The sequence below is a fragment of the Coptis chinensis genome, chromosome 7 (assembly GCF_015680905.1).
Source record: "Coptis chinensis isolate HL-2020 chromosome 7, ASM1568090v1, whole genome shotgun sequence".
In the NCBI taxonomy this organism is placed as follows: Eukaryota; Viridiplantae; Streptophyta; class Magnoliopsida; order Ranunculales; family Ranunculaceae; genus Coptis; species Coptis chinensis.
Window position 1 is genome coordinate 77216005 of NC_141462.1, and position 11065 is coordinate 77227069.

An 11065-nucleotide genomic window follows, 5' to 3' on the forward strand; every position below is an offset into this window, starting at 1 on the left:
GGTTGATGATTCGAGGCTAAAACCTCCATTAGAGGGGTTGATGAAGCTTTGATGAAAACTTAGTGGTATAGTGTAGAAGCATTGTAGAATCTATTCCACTCACAGAAGGTCGTGATTCGCCATGAGAATGGGTGGACGACCTCACATGCTAGTTAGTATTTGGTAGAAATGCCATGAACACTAGGGATTAGAACTCGAAATTCTTGCCGTAAGAACGTAAGAATCGAGATACAAGAACCTATGCTAGGTTATCAAGTTGGATTCGAGGTGGATTCAATTCCCCTCTAATCCTTTATCTAGATTCAAAAACAATCATATTTCCATAGCATTCGTAGTTTAAATTCAAATAATCAATTTCATATTGCATCGTAGTATAATTCCCCCTCGTAAAACTCTCATTAGACTTAAGACCGACTAATTAGATTAGAAAACATTCCATGCTAGAGAACTAGGAGTGGAACGAATTTGTTACTCCACTCTATTTCGATAGAATTGAGAGTAGAAATCTTTGATAAATTTAGGCAGCATAGATTAGTTGTAGTTTACTTACGTTTTGAGTTCATCGTTCATTTCGTAGGTAAACTATTCATTTTATCTTTTATCACCATACAACTATTACATATGTGGAGATAAAATCTATCCTAACTAAGAATCTATAAGTATAGAAACTCTTGATATGTGGGATTGAAGACTTGATATGGTATGTTGCATAGATATGCACATACAATATCTTTAGAGTACCATATACAAATGAGAAATGCTCAGTGTCCTTCAGTGCATTTTGTAACCAGGTATGACATTGCTTTCATTGTAAGGAGACAGACACTTCAACAAACAAGACGATTCAGATGTACAAAAGAACTTCTCAATAGATGGAGACTTTTTCAAATTTTCTCCTAAGCTCCTACCATTGAACACTGCCACACTTTTAGAAAATAGCAACGAAGATGCTATCGGAGACTCATATACTGTATAATCAACCTCTAAGAGCTCTTCAAAATGGAGAAGTTCTTTATGTTACAGAGATTCAGTGAGGGGAGATTTCCTTTCATCTTCATCTCGTAGGAGTTGCCCTACGTGGGAGTCTTGTACAGCAGTCCAGGTGTATGATGAGGATATGATGTTCTACGACGAATTTCGTTTTCAGAAGCTAGCTTAATGAAACAAGTAGGTCTCCATGTTTATTATTTACAGCATCTCTATTAATTTTTAATGTAATTGAACTGATTTTTAGAATTGAGAAACAATCGCCAGATTTGCTCAAGGGTGTGGCTGGGCAGGTTTCGAAGATCAATGTCACAAAGAAGAGTTCTCAAGAAGCCTTTTTTATCCGATTCAATATCGAGTCTTGGTAAATATGTTGTGCTGTCAGCACTGACAAAGGTTGCTTCTCTCACTACTAAAAAAGGGCTTTTTATGACAATTTTTAGCTGTCATGAAATACATATCATGACACTTTCTGATTGAAAAACTAGCCATCATTACTAAGGGTGTCATAAAAAGTCAACCAAAACCGTCATTAAATTTATGACGGTTCATAGAAGGACGTCTTAAAAGGTCCTCCCATTATGACATATATTAGTCTTTAAAACGTCATAGTAGGTAAATTTTATTATGACTCTTCATATGTAACCGTCAAGAAATTAAGAATATTTTCTAATAGTTCAAGTCAGAACCGTCATGAAATGCCAATTGACTATTGTGGAACCGTCATGAAATGCCCATTGACTATTGTGGAACCGTCATGAAATGCCTATCGACTACTGTAGAACCGTCATAAAATGCCTATTAACTACTATAGAACCGTCATTTTATGGAAAAAAAAATACGTCAACAAATAGTTTACACTGTGACAGTTCTTCTACAACCGTCATCTATTTTTTTTTTTTTTTTTTTTTTTTTTTTTTAAATTTATATTATATATATTATTATTATATTTTTCCAGTAAAAAATACTCCATAATAACCTGCAATTCAATTCCTAACCTGTAAACTTATTTCACCAATAGAACGGCTATACAATTCTCAAAAATAAAATTAGAACATCCACAGTAACTTCAACCCATATATTTTCAAACCATTCGAAAATACTTATTCCTTACATCAATTTATCATTTATCCAACATCACTGAAAAATGTTAGATACATTTATTTGATAGCACATTCAACCAAACTAAAAATCATTCTAATCAACTCCATCATCAACAAATTAAGCATTATCCATTGATCGATCGAACGTTGTCAAACCTAAGAAACAAATAAAGTAAAAAAACATTATTAGTAAATTTGCTACCAAAAGCTCAAGCCACTGACCAAAAACATACTATTTTATATAGGCATGATCGAGGATAACAATGCGATGGGACCTAGTTCTCATAACGGAAGAAAAAATAAATGAAAATACCTACAATGCAAATAGGCTGTGGTTCAAGATATACACTACTACATTTAAAGTCATCCCATACCTCAAAGCAGCAAACAAAATAAAAACAAAATACTATTATCGCAATACATACACATACATTTGGCTTGGCGAGATAAATCATTCGATAAAGTCAATAAACTCCATACGAATTTCAATAAGCTCAGTAGTGGTATAGGTGATAGTGTTGGCCAACTCCATTAGCTACACGAGTACGTCAAGTCAACAAAGAATTTAGTATATATGATATACGTTTACAAGAAAGAATTACATAGATATTTTAGAATATATTAACAAGAAAGACTTGCTAACCTTTGTCTTAATTGTTTGACTAGGATCCATCATAAAATGTCTCATGAAATGCAAGACATAATATCCACACTCGTATCCTCCTGGCTGAATTCGGCACTACACGAAAACATAAACAAATTGTCAAAACACATTCAATACACTAAGTAAATCTTTCACATTCAAGTATTGTATATTTACCTTGACATAGTCCCACTCTGGTTCCACTCTTTTTCCTTCACTTAATGCTAATGTTTTCATCCCACTAAAAAAACGAACTTTACAATTAAGTTACAAGTTGTTTGCATATATGACATACAAAATAAAAATAAGATTCATCAACTCACATGTTCACCATGCATCTTAGCTTTATATCAGGGACACCTCCAGTTGAATCAAGAAAATATACTTTTTTTACACTTAAGTCAATAATTACCAAAACCCAATGAATCCTATACAACCATATATAGGAGTTAAGAAAGTACAAAAAATAAAAATAAAATGAGAATGCATATATGTTAAAGAACATGACCAACAAGCATACCCCGAATTGTACGAAGGAAAAATAACTTGGTCTCTTTGTCTTGCCTTTAATCTATTTGAGACCAGACGATTCATCTATTTTTTGTCTGCATATAAGTTGAAATCACCAGGATAACAGAATCCAAACCTCTGTCGAGAACTTCCGTATTTCTCATACAAATATCTAAAAGAAAAGCATACTACCATTAGTACGACATGTACGCATAAATTAAACAACTCATCTCTTAAAAAAAAATCCAAGATTCCACTCACCTGATATATACTACAATGCAATTGGCATTCAACATTTGCTTATGACAAATATCCATTATTTCATTTTTTGCAATATAAAACTGCAGTTCACGCTCAAAAATCCTCGTGTCCATTTCACTTATATGATTTCCTTTCATTATATTGCCTACAAAAACTGCAAATTCTTCAAATATAATTTCGTCATGCTCATCACATTCAACCTCATTTTTCTATATAAAAAAATAAATAAACAATGAATAATAAATACAAATAGGTGCTAATTTATATAAATATTGGTAGGAAAAATATAATAGAATACGTTTTACCTTATTATCAAGTATGACGAAGTCACGAGGCCAAGCCACGTGGTACCCGATTGCACCACCTACCCTGGTAATGTCATCATCAAGAATTGGTCTTGGTAGAAGGGCAATCGTTGAAATTGCACGTATTATTTGTACACGCACATAGCCTTCACCCATTCTATCATTATGGATCTTGTCATCCGGTCCAAACCCCTCAATTATACAGGCATCAGCAACAAACATTGCTTTTGGACCCCAAAACAAGTTTACACTTTAAAACAACCACAAACATTAAAATAATTGTAAATTTAAAATTCTAGTGAGTACCATGATTAATGATTTTAGAAATTAGAGATTTTACCTTCTCATTTCCTGATTTAGGTTTAGAGATTGGCATAACACTTTTAGCTTTATTAGCACCATTATCATTGCCTTTTGATCCCACAGCCTAACAAACATTATAAGGACAATTTCAATAGATATTTGTAAACTATAACTATCACTTTTAGTTAATATCAAAATAACAAGTACCTGCTTGTTTCCTAACATAGGTTTTGAGATAGCCAAATTGTCAAATACCATAAAGTCAGTTGGCCAAGCCACATGGTAGCAAACTGCACCTCCTACGGTGGTAATATCATCATCCGGAATCGGTCTTGGTAGAAGAGAATTTGACAAAATTGCACGTATGATTTGTACACGTACATAGCATTCCCCCATTCTATCATTATGGATCTTGTCATCCGGTCCAAACCCCTCAATTATACAAGCATCAGCAACAACATTGCTTTTGGACCCCAAAGCAAGTTTACACTTTAAAACAACCACAAACATTAAAATAATTGTAAATTTAAAATTCAAGTGAGTACCATGATTAATGATTTTAGAAATTAGAGATTTTACCTTCTCATTTCCCAATTTAGGTTTAGAGATTGGCATAACACTTTTGGCTTTATTAGCACCATTATCATTGCCTTTTGATCCGGCTTTAGCACCATTATCATTGTCTTTTGATCCCACAGCCTAACAAACATTATAAGGACAATTTCAATAGATATTTGTAAGCTATAACTATCACTTTTAGTTAATATAAAAATAACAAGTACCTGCTTGTTTCCTAACATGGGTTTTGAGATAGCCAAATTGTCAAATACCACAAAGTCACTTAGCCAAACCATGTGGTAGCCAATTCCACCTCCTACGGTGGTAATATCATCATCCGGAATCAGTCTTGGCAGAAGAGAATTTGCCAAAATTGCACGTATGATTTGTACACATACATAGCCTTCCCCCATTCTATCATTATGGATCTTGTTAGTGCCAGAAGATAATACATCATCATTTGGACTTTCCATTCGCTTTTTACTATTATTCTTGGAACCATTGGAGGCAACTTTCTCTATGTGTCGCATGCTAATCACTCCTTGTAAGGTCTCCAACTCTCTCACTCCTTCCTTTAATGCCTGGTTTTCTTCTTCTTTCTTATGGATCGTGGACTCCATCTCTGCTCTATGTGCTTTTGATCCCCATTTAGGGAGATTAAAGTAAGTAGTTGGAGTGACATATTTCCCTCCTGCTCTAACCCTACGACAATGTTCTGGAGTCCCCAATGCCTTCGTAAGAACATCATCGCTTCCTTGGGTTACTAACTTCTCTTCAGCCTCTTCCTTGTTTAGTTGGTCCTGCGAAAACATTCTCTCTTCTTAAGCAAGATAGATCATACTTTTACTGAGAAAGAAAATATCAACCCATCATTCTCAACGTGTGTTTTCTTAGTGAGTGCATCTAACTGGTGGACTGGCCATGCCTAATTGGGACTGTTGACAACTTGTCATGGGATTAGGGGTGTAATACGGGACGGGGCAGGTAAACCGCGGGTCAAATAGTGATGGGGCAGGGCGGGGCGGGGTTAGGGGATACAAATCTAGTGGTCCCCGACGGGGCGGGTTGAAGTGTCATGTCTTAGTACCATCACCCGGCCTGTTGGGTCAGCTTACAGGGCGGGTCATCTGGGTCGGGTGGAAATTATCATTTTAACCCAATTTCACTAAAAAAAAAACTTTCTAATTCTGCAAGTAATATATTTCCAATTCACAGCATAGAGAAAAAATGGAATCAATCAATAAAAAATAAACAAAATAAAAAAACTTGAATTTGAATCCAAAACCATATTTGTAAATTTGAAACTTATTTATCGTGATTTACCATTTGTAAATTGATTATTTTCCATAACATGATAAAATGAAGATGGGAGCAAGGATCTATGGTACAAAACAATAAAATATAAACTAAAAGAATTCAAAATGAATACAAGGATGAATGATTTATCTTTTCCAAAATTCGAAAGTTGAATTTGAATTTTTGATATTTTCCCAATGTTCAAACTTGAATATGTGAAATTGATATTGAACTCATAAGTTTGTATTCATATCTCTCAAATTTCTACAAAAGTTAAAAGAAATTATAAACAAAATACAAAAATATTAGAGTTAGAGTCTTGAAATTGTGCGGGTCAACGGGGTTGGGTCAACGGCTTTTGACACGGTGTAGGTTGGGCGGCTTAACGGGTCGGGTTTGAACATAGAACCTACACCCATAGCCCGACTGCAAAAAAACGGTGGCGGGGCGGGGCGGGTCTATTTTCGGGTCGGTGCGGGTTTGGGTGGCGGGTGAAGACCGGGTACCCTACCGGATGATAGGCCAATGGTTTTTTTTTACACCCCTACATGGGATGACTGGTGGACTGCCAGTACAGGGTCTGACATGGGCTGGAACAGGCCTGTGGGGGTGCTGAACATAGCCTGAAAGTGCCTGAAATTGGCATAGAGAGGGAAATGAAGAACACTTGTTATTAAGCAGATAGAGGTAATTTCAGTAACGGGATTTTAATCTAGTTGCACAATATCATGAACACTGGATAATGTCATTAACAAGTTTATCTTAACATTGTCTTTCTCTTTCCCCATTCATCTGAAAAGGATAATAAAGAAGTAGTTGCAATGTTGACAAAGGTTTACAAATAAAAGTGATGAACCAAAAGAAAGAAGTAATGAACTAGCACAAAAAGGACTTGCGTAAAAGTAAAATGAGAGAAAATTAGACTATAATAGTGCACCCTATGTTGTTAATTCTCATCAGAATATGTTGTCGCTAGTATTCTTTAAGAAATAAAGGATCTTTTGAAAGGAATAGCATTAGATTATACGTAGCAGTAATGGTAGTTAAAGGCTTTTTAAAGTTGGAACCTAAGCAACAAAAATGAATTAGTTCTTCCTTTAGTTCAGGTCTTCAATGATTCAAGTTGCATAGATTAGCAAGCAGCAGGAAGGTTTCAATGGTTCAAATGCACCAAGGACTACATCTGACTGGAATCACGGAAGTTCTCAATTTCATAGTTTATCCTATGAATTGATATATAAGAATTTACGCTTGACATTGTAAGAGCAAGTGATAAACTAGGCATATAACCTTTACAAAAGAAAATTACCCAATAGCAAAAGCAACGCAAAAAACTTATCTGATGATAGTCACCTTTCTGTTTTCTTTATCAAAAAGTCCCACTATCATTCACTACCACCCCACTAACCCCATCACCACCATCAATTAACACAATCAAATTTATTAAGGGACTAAGGGGTATTATAAAGCAAGATTTCAATCAGACACGAGAGAGTAGTAGTTTTCGTCTTTATCGATTGAAACCAACAACACATAGCCATTACTTTTTATGATTCAAAACCCTTTATGCTTATAAATTGTGATGATGGAGAGATTTCCGAGACAAACTTTTCGGTTTTCTCATTCTCTTTTTCTTTTTCCTTTTTATTCTTTGGACTAAAGGTTAACCAATCCATACATGTTGTCTTTCAAGGAATGGGCACCGAACCCATCAAAGTGGCGGGCTCAATAACATGTGGTTACAAAATCTTTCCATACAAAGCATCAAGAGTCATCTATGGAATCTCTATATATGAAGACAATGAACCACACCCTGACTTGATTTTGGTCTGCTCAGACTCGGTTAAGTAGGCAATTCCTTCCAAGAAGTGCAGTCAATTCTTTCTCAAACTCACATCTAGTTCATATAAAGGGATATGAATCGACTCACACATCTATAATGGATAACAGAATTGAAACTCTTTTAAAGTTCATTTCTACAACATACAATGATTGAAACCTCCAAAATTCCTACATAGCACCAACTGTTTGTACCTCCATAATGATCACAAGAATTGGTAAGTTCAATGCTCTGATCATAAACACAAGGATCCGTTCCTCTAGACATGCTCTAATATGTCTAAACTTGATAACTAAACTAGGGATTTGCCTGTTTCATCAAGCTCGATTAACCATTTCTCGTCAGGGCGTTTTCAATCAAACAACCTAATGAAAAGGAGCTGTTTAAGGAGATTATACTAATCACCAATCTAAACACAATACATGCTATCTCCAAATCTCACCTAACGCGCTTATGCAACCTACACACTAACGACTTGTACTCAGGCGACCTACTGTCCTACACACTAAGGACTTGTTGTCAAGGGACCTAGAAGACATCCAAAGACACTAGCAGTAAATGTAATAATGAATTAAAGCAAAGCTCATAATAGTCAAGCATTCCAATATATAGCCAACATGGTTTTCATTATCCCTACAGTTGCACTATCCACTTGATATGGAATAGTACCTTGTCCTACATTAGGAGATGACTTACAACTAACATGTTACAGATTGAACAGGGTCTGACATGGCCTAAAATTGGCTTGTGGGATGCTGAACACAGGGCTGGTGATATTTAGACTTTAGGTGGACTGTAACATTAGTACTTTACTCTATTACCCATGCTAGCATACTCAAAACTTACAATTTTTTCTGCCACCTTCCTTGTATCATCGTTAAAGTATTCGTCATTCTTGTTTTGCCAAGCTAAAAGCCACAAGCTAGCTCTATCATCCTCATCAAACGATTCTCCCAACTCTTCTTGCTATAATAAGATATACAAAAAAAAAAATCAATTTAGTTATGAAGTATTTGATATGGTTTACTATGTACATTAAGATTTAAAAAAATTGTACAAGTCCTTACCATCTTATCTATCAAACCAGCATATCCAAGCCTACTAACTCGGTGATTATACTTACCCTTTGCCCTTCGTGCAGATTGTAACTTACTCTTCTCCTAATGGATAAAAAAAAGTTATTAATTTAAATAGAACAATATACCTATTTAAATGTCTCACACATACCTGGAACTCTTCTGTTAATCTCAATTTCACAAATGCGTCCCAGTCAGCTTTTTTAATTAGCTTATACTTTGCAGGTGGTTTTGAAAGTGCCTCGGGATCATCTTTAAATGGCATAATATATTTGACAGTCAGCATATTCTTGAAGGTCCTCCATCTAACTCCAAACGATTTCAAAACTGACTTCCTATACCTTATATCTATATCAAATCTTATCTGGGTCACGAATAAATAAACTGAATCCAAGTTACAAGCAAGATAAGAACAAACAAGAAAATAAAAATTCAAAATTCAAAATAAATTACCAGTATGCCAGCCCATAATAGTTTTAAAAGTTATGGTGGTGCTTTCGTCCACGTTTGAAAAGCACTTAGGGGAATCAGACTCCTCGCAAGAGCACCTTCCCAACCATAAAGCTTATTACAAACTTTTCGACATATAGGCCTACCTTTCCCATCAAAGTGAACTCTTATGATGATACCATCCCAATCACCAGAAAAATAGTGCATTACAGTTGCAACTCTCCTTTCTACTTTGGTACTTATAGGTGTTTCGTCTTCAGAATGGACAACCTCTTCCAGATCCATGGCTAGTAGGCTAAGCTTAAAAATATAAGCACAGGGCATTAATTAGTATTATATGAGATAAACAAGAATATGCGCAGAAGGAAAAACAAATATATAGATATATATATAAACACCTAGTAATATCAATTTGTTTGAATAATACCTGGCATAGATGAAGTCTACTCATGAAATAAGTAAAGCTCCAAATGGAAAAACAGAAAAAAGTAACTAATAGAAATAACTAAATACAAGATTCACTGAAGGCTTAAAAAAATCTTGATCAATTGACAACTTATAGAGAATCTTAAAATAAAAAAATCGCAGAAACAAAAGAGAAGAAAATAAAACAAAATGACTAGGTTTTAGATGATTCATTCTCAACCCATATTCCCTCACAGTCTTCACGTGTGTAAACTAACCGAGATTCATCAATCAAATCAAAAGAATCAGCACTTGGAAATACTTTGGGATGAACCTTGTCTCCTGATAAACTGTAAAACGAAAAGTTTTACCTACGAATAAGTAACGAGACTCAAACATAAGTAAAACTAAAACTAATTTACTGGTTGGTTATCAAAGTTTTCTACTCTCGATGCTATTGCAATATAGTTGGAATAGAAAATTCATTCCACTCCTAGTTCTTTAGAATTCAATGTTAACTACGATAATCAGTTCTACCAAAGTCAATGAGAGTAATGGAATTGAATTTTAACTACTATGGTGAATCAACAATCAAGATGATATAAATCAAACTACGGAAATACTAACTTGACAATATGAGGAGGAATTAGGGGAATTTGATTCCACCTTAACTCGACTTAATTTACTAACGAAGAATTGTCGTAATCCGAATTGTAATGCTTCCGCATAACAACTAGGTGTTTCTAATCCCTAATTGTTCATGGTAATCTCTACCAACTAACAACTAGCATGTGAATCAATCAAACCCATTCTCATGGTTAAAAAATTACTTTCTAGAATGGAATAAAATATTACGAACTACTCTACGCTAATCGAAATCAAGTTTCATCAAGGCTTCCTCAAACCACTCTAATGGAGGTTTTAGCCTTGAATCATTATACTATCATTTCTTAAACAAGAACAAATATAACAACTCATTATTGAATAAATGATTAAACCTTATAATCTAATTTAACAATAGTCTAAGATTCAAAATGGATTAAACTGAATTTAAAACTAATTTAGAACTAAGATTATGAATACTGATTATCAAATTAAAACAAACTAATTATCAATTTAAGACAACTAAATCTAAATAAGAATTGAATCAATAAACTAAATTGAAATGAAAAACTAATACTTTATTATAAAACTAAATCTGATTCTAAATAATAATCTACTTTGTTCTAAAACTAATTAATTTAATGTAAAAACTAGATCTAAACAAATTATTAGATTCTTGGCAAACTAAAAAACTAGATGCTTAAGAGCTAAGTCTTGTCTCTTCA

General features: G+C 34.3%; 2 long non-coding RNA genes across 2 annotated transcripts; both read right to left on the bottom strand.

The window, feature by feature from the left end:
- Positions 1-2036: 2036 nt before the first annotated feature.
- Positions 2037-2816, bottom strand: LOC147489023 (uncharacterized). Its single transcript, XR_015200934.1, has 3 exons — positions 2734-2816; positions 2522-2625; positions 2037-2246 (listed from the first exon to the last, which is right to left on the bottom strand). It is a non-coding gene; the product is annotated as an uncharacterized LOC147489023 (long non-coding RNA).
- A 1508-nt stretch (positions 2817-4324) lies between these two features.
- Positions 4325-4955, bottom strand: LOC147489024 (uncharacterized). Its single transcript, XR_015200828.1, has 3 exons — positions 4895-4955; positions 4692-4811; positions 4325-4601 (listed from the first exon to the last, which is right to left on the bottom strand). It is a non-coding gene; the product is annotated as an uncharacterized LOC147489024 (long non-coding RNA).
- Positions 4956-11065: the final 6110 nt, after the last annotated feature.